The following is a 12,141-nucleotide window of genomic DNA, read 5'->3' on the forward strand; positions in this document are numbered from 1 at the left end:
AATTTAAAAAATGTACTTAGAAAAATATCATACTTTTACACACACAAAAAACAATATTAAGATTCCTAAAGTGATTTTGTAAAAACTAGTTTAAGTATTCAAGAAATAACGTATAAAAGTCAACAAACTTGCATTTAGTTAAATCAACTTTCATACAACTTAAATAAAAACAAAGAAGAAGTCGACAACTGTAAAAACATATTACATAAGAAAAGATTTTCAACTTTTAAAATAAAACTTTGAGAAAATTGGTTTCAGAAGTTTAATATTCAATTTACCAAATTGCATTTGGAAAAAAATGATACTTTCACAAAAAAAAATCAGATTTTTTTTATTAAATATTAATATTTAATTAAAATTACTAAATTTTCTTGTAAATATGCTAAATTTACAAATAGATTACATATAAATACAACCAAAACGTTTTCGCTCTAATACACTAGACCAGTAATTCTCAACCACTGTGCCGCCAAATTTTTGAAATGTATATAGTAAACATTATAACACAGTGTATTATAGATAAGTAAACAACTTTTAAACTTATCTTTTTCTGTTTTCACGTCTTCTGTTTATAAACAGAGGTAAAAAAATTCATAACATTCATAAAAATAATATAGTTTATATATAAATGTAAATATAAATTTTCTTACCTTCAGAGAAACTTTAAAAAAGAGAATACATAAAAAGTAGCAATAAAATAAAAAGAAACTGCATAAAGGATTTAAGCACAATAATTCCCTTTATACAGAAGAAAACGCGCCGAGCGAATCCGCATTGTTTATATATCCTTTCATATTGAAATATTTTTAATTAAAAAAGAAGCTCCGGATGTTTATTCTACGAGTCTTACGTAATTAATTACGTGGGAGTTCATTATAAAACTTAATGCGAAAGACAAACGCCCGCAAAGTTTGTCGACCTACTTTTCTCCCCATTCAACCAATCTAGCAGTAATATAGTTGATGCTATGTGTATGATCCATTGAATTTACTACCACCGATTTACTACTGATTCATCGATAAGCTTCAGTCATTGATTGGGAACAAATTTGTACAACAGTGAAATACTCGAACCGATAATTTAACTAGTTGGAATTCACGTAACTGCTGTATTGAAACTGTTACATAAACAATTTAAGTTAAACGTTTAATGAGGCTTAATTGTGTAAAAAAATATAACTAATTTTATTAGTATCAATCATAAAAAAAATAATTATTACATAATCATCCATATAAAAATCCATGATAAGAAAGCAGTTAGTATACCTAAAAATCTCGAATAGTGCGGTTTTTTTACAAATATTATATTTTAAAGTAAATCAATCAATCAAATTTATAAATTTATTTTCTTGCAAAATTGTAACCGAAACTTTCTCAAACTAAAAAAAAATAAAAATAAGAGACATTTTGCAAATATTTTATAAATGATATTAAAAATATTGTAAAAAATATACTGTATGAAATAAGTTTTAGGAAAAAGAAATAAACAATCAAAATTTAAAAAAAATGGTAGAAATGTTTCCAAGTGAATGAGAAGAGAGATTTCGCAAAGAATCAACATCATTAATTTAGAAACCACCCCAATCAACATCCTTTTGTGATGATAAACCAAATCCTAGTACATCCATACCAAAAGATGACGTAATACGGATTGAAAAATTTGCATATTTTCGCAATCATGAATCACATCTGATTTTCTATTCTAACCCTTTAAATAAGGATAATCTAAATCTGTTTGCACTAATCTCTGTCCTTAAGTTATATCTCTTTATTATATAGAGCAATACCTCGCATAGTGCGGCTTAATTCAGTCCGGATTCATTAGAGTCCGGTTTTAAAGTTTTAAAACAAACTCAATTTTACTTGATCATAAACTTTTATATAAATAATCTTTTTTTTTTCGTTATACAATCAAGTTTGTATTTATTTCCTCGATTAATCCGATTTCAAACAGTTCGAAATATTGGCAGAAACCCGTACTATGTGAGGCTTTATTTTGGTATTAGTACATAAACCAAGATTAATAGTAATCTTGATATAATGATGTAACTAATCTCCAATAATAATTATTATAGGATTTGCATCTATGCTGAGACAATGCAGTGAATTTAAAAGCTTTATCTATAAAATACACAAGTATCAACTGTATACGAATTGTGGAAAAGTGAAATATATAACTTTTATCTTTCGCATAAAACCTCGTTTCGTAATTAACGTAGAAACCCCGCGTTTACTTTTAATGTGTTTGCTGATCAAATACCGTCTATCTTAGTAGCTGTTTTTATTGCGATCACTTAACATCCTCCCGTCGATCATTAGTGCTAAATACTTAACCGAATGGAGCAGTCGGTAATGGTTTATTTCTGTATTGATCGATGACATGTTAATTGATATTTTGTGTGCTTGATTACCAAGCTTTTCAACCATCTATGTTGCAAATTATCTAATAAATTAAAAAAAAAACATTTATACAATTAAAAATTAACAATTTGAAAAGATACATTGAAAACCAGATTGATAACAATGTTAAATGTCATTTTATAATATTATAATAATTATATAGTAAATTGCATACAAATAAAGAATTAAAATTTTAGTTTTTTTTTTGTATATATTTTGATTTAAAAAATTTGACATTGTTGGGATAATTTATGGTAGGTGATTATGAATTGTCATAATTTATTTACTCATAAACGTGGGTTTCTATGGTAAACCCCATTGTGTTGTTTTTACCGCTTGCAATAACTTCTCGTCGGTAAATCCATTCCAATGCTATAATTAATTAAGTTTTATTAGAGGAAAGTATACACTTTTATAGAGCTGCTTTCATTTTGTCGATATTTATTACCATCCAATATAAATTTCTTATAAACAGCCACAGAGATTATATTTATTGTTATTTGGTTTTATATAATTAAGAAAATAACACTAAACTATTTTTATAGTATTCTTTTTATAACAAATTTTTACTCAAAGACCAAACAGTTTTTGCACATTGTTTAGTTTCAGTATAAAGATTTAAGTCTTATTAATATAGGCTTAAATGATAAATGAATTCTGGTCTTCTATCAATGCACGTAATTTATTGTACAAAAAACTATCAACAATATACAATAGAATTGGTACTTTTATAAGAACAATGGAACCTCGCTTAATGAGCATAACCCGTTCCAAAATTTCCGGATTTTTACTCGTATAGTAAAACAAACTTTCCCCATATAAACTAATGTAATATACCAGGGGTGGTCAGAGTTTTTGCAGCAAGAGCTGCACCTAAACTTTTTGGTATAATATTTTTTTTTAATCTGAATCATAATATAAAATATATATAATATTTGTGTTTTGTCAACTCTTAAAGAGCCGCATGCGGCTCGCAAGTCACAGTTTGGCCACCTCTGTAATATACGATAATGCGTTCCATTTTAGAGTCATTTTTCTTAAAATTTACTTTGCTCGTTAAGCGAAATGCTCGTTATGCGAGGTTCCACTGTAATTTTAAACATTAATTGCATAATTTTGAATAAAAAAACAAATTCCACGATCGATTTGTTTAGTGGCGTCATCTATCTTCAACTAATATGAACTATACAGTTCGAATACTTTGGCGCTGCTTTCCATAATATACAAATATGATACGTTTCATGACACAATTTTATCTGTGATAAAGTTATTGGATAATTCCTCATCATAGTCAATAAATAATAAAGTCCAAGAAAATTGATATTAGAAATGTTTACATGGAAATAAGATCGAATCAATAAAATAGTAGTAAATGTGATTATATAATTTTCATTTTTGCATTTCATGTTTTAATTATGTATTTTGTAATTGAAGTTTCATTGTAATTCATTCATTTTTTTTTTCTCCTAAAGTTGCTTGATAAGCGACGTTGGTAAAATATGAATAGAAGGTAATAGTTAATTAATTAATAAGAGTCATTAGTAAACAAATGTATTGGTATTAAATTAACATCAAATTATAGTTCAAGCAGGGATGGATTTAGGCCTGATATTTATGGGCTGCAAGTCAGGAGTTCCCTTCGTAGTCAAAGGTTTGGTGGCAGTGTTAACCGAACTCCCTAAACAGTGTTAGTTGAGGGCCCCACATAATATTAGTAAACGATATTCATTCATATTGAATACTTAACTACTTATATTGATTAAATGTAGCAGGTAAATATTGTCAGTAATAAATTTGATGTAATAGTAAAATATATTGTAAAATCAGATGTGAGAAGTATAGCAAATGTAATCTAATAATCATAAATTACAAGGATTTGATTATATTGATTTACTTCTACAACTATCGGGGACACCACAAACTATTGACGTACATTCACATACAACTATCTTATACTTTAAATCTAATAGCAACATATTTGGGAATTTGTAGACAATTGTAAATAATTTACTTTGCAAATAAAAATATAATTTTATATATAAAAAATATTGATAGGTCAATTTTTATAATTTTAGTTCCTTATTTTTATATTATAACAAAAATTAAATATGAAAATCAGGAAACGTTAAAAGGCCAATTAAATTTTCTTAATTAGCGCATTATTATATTCATATTAATTAAACTTCAAAAGATGACAGTATAAATTTTATTAAAAAATATTGACATATACATAAGAAGTGTCAAATTTAAATTTGAAATAGTACGAAATATAGGAATGCAGATGTCGCTTTATCCAATGTAGAGAACGTCGATAAGTTGTCCGCGACGATAAAAGGGGTCAGCACGTAATCAATGTTTCATGGTCGCGAGATAATAAGTCTGGTTGTGATATAAGATTTAAATCGACCAAACAACTATTGTCAACATATCCAGGCCAGAGCAGAGCGGTAAGTGCACAAAATATACATGTACACATGTGCTCGATGCACACACGTGCTTGTCAAAATATATTTAGCGGGAATTTAGCATCGCCAGGCGGACGGGCGCCTGCTGTGAAGGATAGATGAACGGATGGATGGTAAAGCTCTGTACATGAAGGCACCACGGGGGCAGTTAGATACACCAGACCGCATCCAGATTTAGCAGTCTGGTGGTTAGTCGGCTCTGATGCTGATGGGGATGAGGGGGGTTATTAGGTGGCAAATATTTAATTGGAACCGCAATTGTCCCAATAATTATTGTAGGCTTTGCAGCAGTGCAGACCGAAAATCAATACGGACTTGACAAATTATACTGAATATAAATAGCTATAGCCCTTATGATTAAACCATCCACCCTCCTAGCAAACAAATCCGAAATACACCCATCAATCATCTTGCAGGATTTAATGATTTGATATTAATATATTAATTAATAACGATTATTTATTGGTAAGATGGATTAGGAAGGATTATTTGAAGCTTTGTGTATGGTGGACAAGTTTGTATCGGATAAGAATTAGGGTTTGTTTGGATTATTTATAAATTATTTGTTAGGAGTTGAGTTACGTTGTATGGTAGCAACGAAAAGGTCCCGAATGTAGGTCGCAAAGCGACATCGGCAACGTCGCACGGAGAGTGTAACACAATTTCCTGTTATCGCTCAGGCCAAGCCTGCTGTTCGTTTATGAGCCCCAGTGCTTTTTACTACTACCAGACTCTCCTCCTAAGCTGAGGCAATCAACAAAATTATCGTCCGTGTCCATACCTGTTCTGCTGTCCCCTCTTCAAAGTATACGAGCTCCACACACCCGTCTCCGAAGCTTTGGTGGTGGAGGAGAAGGATGAGGAATTTCCACGATTGCGAAACATATTTTTCCGCTCGCCCTTCGAGTTGCCGCCCTTCGGTCGCACCATTTTTTGTGCAGCAGCGATAACTAATTAGTATATTCAATTGTTAGTTATCGCTGCTGCAAATGAAATGATGCGAATATGTATGCATTCCGAGGCTTCATCATCTCCATCTATAAGACGACGAGGAGGAGAAAAACATCATGAGGCGCTTGGAATTGTCAAGGACCCGAATTCTATTCCAAATACCGAAAATTATGATTAAGAGCTGGTGGTGGTGGTGGAGGAGAAGGAGTAACGACGTCCGAGCGGAGAGAGGCCTTCACCTATTACGCTCCGCAGAGTCGCTCTGCTCGTAAACACATTTCAAATTGGAAATGCAAATACATCTGGAATTCCGTTTCGAAGAGATATGCCTCTACGTGTGATTCATTAAGGCCGTTTCCTCTTAAAGCGATTAGCACGTGGCGGACTACGCGAAATCCGCTTCTTTTTTTTTCCATCACCTCAAGATCAATAACCATACCGAGCGTTTCTGTAGCCTAGAAGACCTGAAACTCCCATTATCTTTCCACTCCAAACCTTCCAAATATCACAAATTTAATAACAATAATTCAATTATACAATTAAGTATATTTATTATATATATATAAGTTTATTAATAATTTAAAAAATAAATTAATTAAAACTATAAAACTTTATATATTTGTTATTAAATAAAATACATGTTCTATTAACAGAAGTAAATACTAATAATTACAATACAAAATATACGTTTTTAGTTATATAACTTTGTTGAGGATTTAAAAAAAAAAGAGATTCTTAGGTTCCACCGAGATTTGAACTCGGATCGCTGGATTCAAAGTCCAGAGTGCTAACCATTACACCATGGAACCTATATAATATTATAGCAGGATTGTTGCATTGGCACTTCGTGGATATATATTATGCATTTTTAAGGATTCATCAGTTAATTGATCATTACTTCATCCAATTTTATAGCATTCCATAAATTATAATTTAATACTAATAATTCTAATATCATGTAACCTTGTTTCTAGCCTTTTCATTGTCAATGATATTGTATATTTGTTACATTAACTTACATCCAAACTATAACTTATATATTACATAAATCATATCAGGTGTACCAACTATAACAGTTGTCAATGTTTGAAATTGAATACATATTAGTTAGAACAACTGTCAAAATTGAACAAGTAATGTACACCAACTTAAATTATATAAGTCTCATTGGAGTGACAAACTTTTGTAATAAATATGAATTAATCTGTTATATGAATTATTTAAAATTATATTAATTTTCTAGAGAAATATTGATTATGAAATCAATTGTAATAAATATGTTCTTGTCATTATTAGACTCATCAAGGACTAAATAAGTAAAGTAAATACGATTTGATGTAAGTAGAGGCATCACTGTATAATAGTTAACAAACGCATATTCTATAATTACTTTGTATAATACCGTTTCCTTCATTCAAAAAACGTATACTATTTTTCCTTTTTAATTCAAATCCTATCTATGCAGATTTCCATCAAAGAGGAAATCGATATTTGCGGTTAATTGCTCGATTCAATCTGGAATCTCCTCCATTCAAATGTTATCTTCCTCGAAATGCGATTCCGCTAATTACGTCTGGGCAATTATAAATTAGCTTTTTTGTAATTAAATTTCGTATCTACGATCCTTTCTATGGAGCGGAGAGGTGAAAGTAACATAAGAACTTTCTTTTTTCCAACGGATCAGACATACCGAAGAACGAGGAACAGAACAATTCCGTGTCGCATTCGGAGGCTGTTGATAAGAACCTGTTATCATTAACACACGCACCTATTACCACATAGCCTCGGTTTCCAAACATGGGAAAACTTTTACGATGTATAATTTAAATCTATTTTTATCAACAGGAAAATTTCAGTTTGTTTTGTTCGTTTTTGAAGAATGGTTTTTCTATGCATGTTCGGCTCGAATCCGAACGGAAAAGTGCGGTCATATGTGTGTGTCCTTGAACTTTGTGTCAAAACACGCTATTTCTTTCCGTACCCTTTTACAATGCAACAAACTAATCGTTCCTCTCGGATTTCAGAGATAACTGTTACAAACAACATCCAATTAAATTTAATACCTGTCATTTCATTCATTTTTACTATTGTTATTATAATTAATACAAATTGTACCTTATCTCATAAGATTTTTAATTAAATTAAAAACAACATTTTATAATATTTATATTTTTTGTAATTTTTATATAACAAAATAATAAATTCCTAATTAATGAATTTACCTAACAAATTTAACTCTAAAAAAAATCAGTTATCAATTTTTTAATTAAACTAATTTGATAATTAATAAAATTGAACTATTAACGTAATTACATTACTTTTTCATAATTCTACATAAATTATTAAATAACAAACTTTCATTTATTTTGAATATAAAACAAATGCTGTCACTAATTAATAAAATTAATTAATTAAATTAACAAAATACATCTAAACTAGGAAAAACTATGTGATTATAATTGTGATATTTACATTTCACAATAAAGTTAGAAATAATATAATTGTTAAATTAACAAAAAAAAAAAGAGCTAGGATTAACAAAGAGTTTGTATTTAACTGCGTGGAACGTAATGAGAATACTGGTATAATTATGATGCTAATGGTTTTCACGTAATTAACTGTTCACGAAAATACAAAAGCATTGTATTTGTTTTGCGAAAACTTCGAATGAGAGTTTTAACGTTGAAACGTGTAAATTAATACAATTATTTCAGAAAATGGAATTAATTTGTATAATGCAAATACATATAAACAATAGGTCTTTGATAAATTAAACTTAATAATAATATCTTGTTTTTTACTCTTGTAATAATTTTGCTAAAAATGAAATAATTGGGATAAAATGTAAATTTTTAGTTAATTTTGTAATTAATTTATTATTTTATAGAAATTAATCACTAAAAATTTAAATAAAGATAAAAAGTGAGTGATTTTTTGATATTTATTTATTTATTACAAAATTATTATTTGATAAAAAATATCAATAATAGAAATTTAAGTAATTAAATAGAAATAAGCTTATGAAACCATTGCATTATATAAATAAAGTAGTGCTATGTTATAAAAATGAGTAAATTACTAATAATTTTGTAATTTTAAGCTTGTTAGTAGATTTTTTTATGTAAAGAAAAGGTAATAACGTTAATGGGAGAGAAAATAATTAGAAACAAGTGCATTACGTAAATTAATGAAAATTGATTATTTGCTAGTGATTTAGTTACTTATTACGAGGTTATACTTTTATGGACAGAAAGTTTTTATGGTAATAGAAGAGAAAATGTGATAAAAGTGAACAATTGCATCATATAAGTGAAGATTCACTGTGTTATAAAAATTGATTAAGTTACTAATGATTTCTGTTTCTTTGTCGTTTGTTGCTTAATGAAAGAGTTAACTTAAAAGGAAATAAAGTAATTATCAAACGGTTGCATCGTAAAATGAAGTTGCAGTTTAATTGTCAAAGGAACGACACCTTGGCAATCTAATGAATCAACTGTCATTTTCTCCATTAAAGCCGAAGGCCGTTCCAGTTCTCTAACGCAAACTGGTTTCGCGTTTCATTCCGATTTCCGTTCTTTCCACTTATTTATTTAATTTATTTGTATCCAAAATAGAAGAAAAAGCGGATCGAAATTCGAAATTTTTCGTTCTGCCTTTGACATCTCCGAAGGCCGCACTTTCACCGTTTCTCGGAAAGTATTTTTAAAACGATGGAAAATGCGCGTTTTGTAAACGATTTTTCCATCGATCCAATTTCCATGTTCGATTGTGTGTATATTTTTTTGTGTGTATTATATTTCTTTTCCGCTGCGGAACGTGGAAATGAGCAGGTGAATGGAAAAGCACGCAACTTTTGCACCTGTCGCGCGCGAGGCCAAGCATAATAATCACATCCTATCTTCCTGTATTCTTCATCGTACTGTTGTTCTTTGAACGGCGCACAGTGCTTCATTGTCCTGAAATCGCAGAAGAAGGATCGTTTTGAAAAAATTGGAGATGGAATAGATGTTGGTAGGTATGGGGGAACAAGAGCCTGGGTTAGGGACGTAACAATGGAGGGATTGGGGTGCCCGAGGAGTGGAAGGGACAGTTATGTAAATGATGGTGGGACCCTTACTTTTTGGGGGCCCTTTTCATCTAAGCGCTGCGGTGGTAGATTCGTGCGTGAGAGCCTCTATTCCGTAGGAGAGAAACCTATAAAAACCCTTACCCATGATGGTTGCAGTTCGGAATGGTCAGGAATCCCAGAATCGCATTCTATAGGAAGAGGAGGATCGACCAACCTATGTACTGTTACGCTCCTCGTCCTTTCAAATAAGCCTACGTGATTTTAGGGGCAGATTTTATCCCTAACAGAAACGTCTATGTTATAATTAGGTATTAATCTTGATAAATCTCCAATTTCATGTGGAAAAGTTTAGAACAACTTGCAATTATATAAAGTTTTTTTTTTATTAATTATTACTTACAATTAAACTAATTAATAATAAACAAAAATTACTGCAATTAATAAAAAATCTAGTTTATTCCAAATCAAAACTTAAAAACAAATTAATCGAATTGATTTTTTAGAAGAATCTCTCAACTCTTAAATTAAAAAGCAATAATTACATAAAAATAACTGTAGAAATATTGTTGAGAATTATGAAAATATAAACTCAAAATGTTTTAAAAATTTATTAAAAATATTTGAAGATGTTCGGTTCTCAAACAAAACAAACCAAAAGATACTTCGGTTTTCGAACAGAATTTCGAATGTAAGAAATTCGAATGTTTTGAGAAATTGCAACGATTGATGTATTTTTTTAATTTAATTCTTTATTTTCTGTAATTATATAACAATAATAATAATTGTTAATGTTTCATAAAAAAAATATAAGTTTTCTTTTGTTAACTAAACTTTAAATAATGAAATTCTTTCTATTAGAATTCTCCAATTAACAAATTGATCCATAAAAGCACGTATTTCTCAATTCATGTTTGCTTCAGAATTGATGTAGTCTTACTGCAACAGTTTATATTGCGCACGGTAATATATTTTATATTGTCATTTTTAACACCCACATCCGAAATTCTAGGCCATATGTTTCATATTCAGGTTAATATTTAACCTCCGGTTACACAAACAATTTTTATTTCATTTTCTATAACATTTATCATATGTAAATTCACAGTTTGACGTACATTTATTAATATTTATTTTTCATAAAAGTAAAACGAATTAATTTAACTAATTTAAAATATTTATAAAAAAGATAATAATTCTACTTATTTTTTTAATTTAATGCAATTGTGTATAGAATTTTTTTTTGTATATTTTAATTTTAAAGATTTTTTATTATTATTTCTCTTACTAGTAAATATTACATGAAAATTATTATAAGTATATAAAGCAATACCTTGTATAGTGCGGTTAATCTGCTCCGGATTGTTTGAAACCGGACTAATCGAGGTCTTTAAAATTTGTACAAAAACGTGCGAACACCGTAAATAATGCGCATTTTTTTTCTAAAAGCAAATGTTTATAATATTTTAATTTTAAAGATTTTTTATTATTATTTCTCTTACTAGTAAATATTACATGAAAATTATTATAAGTATATATAGCAATACCTTGTATAGTGCGGTTAATCTGCTCCGGACTGTTTGAAACCGGACTAATCGAGGTCTTTAAAACAAAAACGTGCGAACACCGTAAATAATGCGTATTTTTTTCTAAAAGCAAATGTTTATAATATAGAGTGCGTCTTATAGTGCGAAAAATACTTTATACTGTACATTCAAAGTCTTGTATTGTCTGTATTATGCATGAATACTCCAATTATAAAGTTATTATTTCAAAAAGGAAATATTATTAAATAAATGTCAATTAGAACAAGGTACAAAAAAATTGGTATAAAATGACAACCCCATTTGAACGCACCGATCCAATGATATTTTAATGAGCCTTAAGTAACCCAATTTACTTAAAGGTCTGCAATGTGGTTTTCAGACTCGCTCTTTGTTTACCCACTCTTTACGTCAATTTCTCTCTCTCTCTGTATCTCTTCCTCACTCTTCCAACATAACTCTACCTCTATTTACGTCTCCATCTCTTCCACATCCACTCCAACTCTTCATTGCGCTTTAATTGCAGTCGATCAAACGAACGGTTTTTCAGGAACAGCCTGCATTGCGTCGCAGGTAACTTCAGGCACACCTGACACCTGTAACACGTTTCATCTTCCGCCTTCTCCTACCACCAACTCGCAACACGGAAACAGTATCATTATTTTACATTTCCAATTCGCGATTTTAATTACCGAACGTAACGTCATTATAATTAT

The 12,141-nt window shown here is 29.6% G+C and overlaps 1 non-coding gene across 1 annotated transcript; it reads right to left on the reverse strand.

Moving 5' to 3' along the window:
• Window positions 1-6,552: 6,552 nt before the first annotated feature.
• Trnaq-uug lies at window positions 6,553-6,624 on the reverse strand. Its single transcript has one exon. It is a non-coding gene; the product is annotated as a tRNA-Gln (tRNA).
• Window positions 6,625-12,141: the final 5,517 nt, after the last annotated feature.

Source organism: Nicrophorus vespilloides, unplaced genomic scaffold (assembly GCF_001412225.1).
Source record: "Nicrophorus vespilloides isolate i.1.1-1 unplaced genomic scaffold, Nicve_v1.0, whole genome shotgun sequence".
Taxonomy (NCBI): domain Eukaryota; kingdom Metazoa; phylum Arthropoda; class Insecta; order Coleoptera; family Silphidae; genus Nicrophorus; species Nicrophorus vespilloides.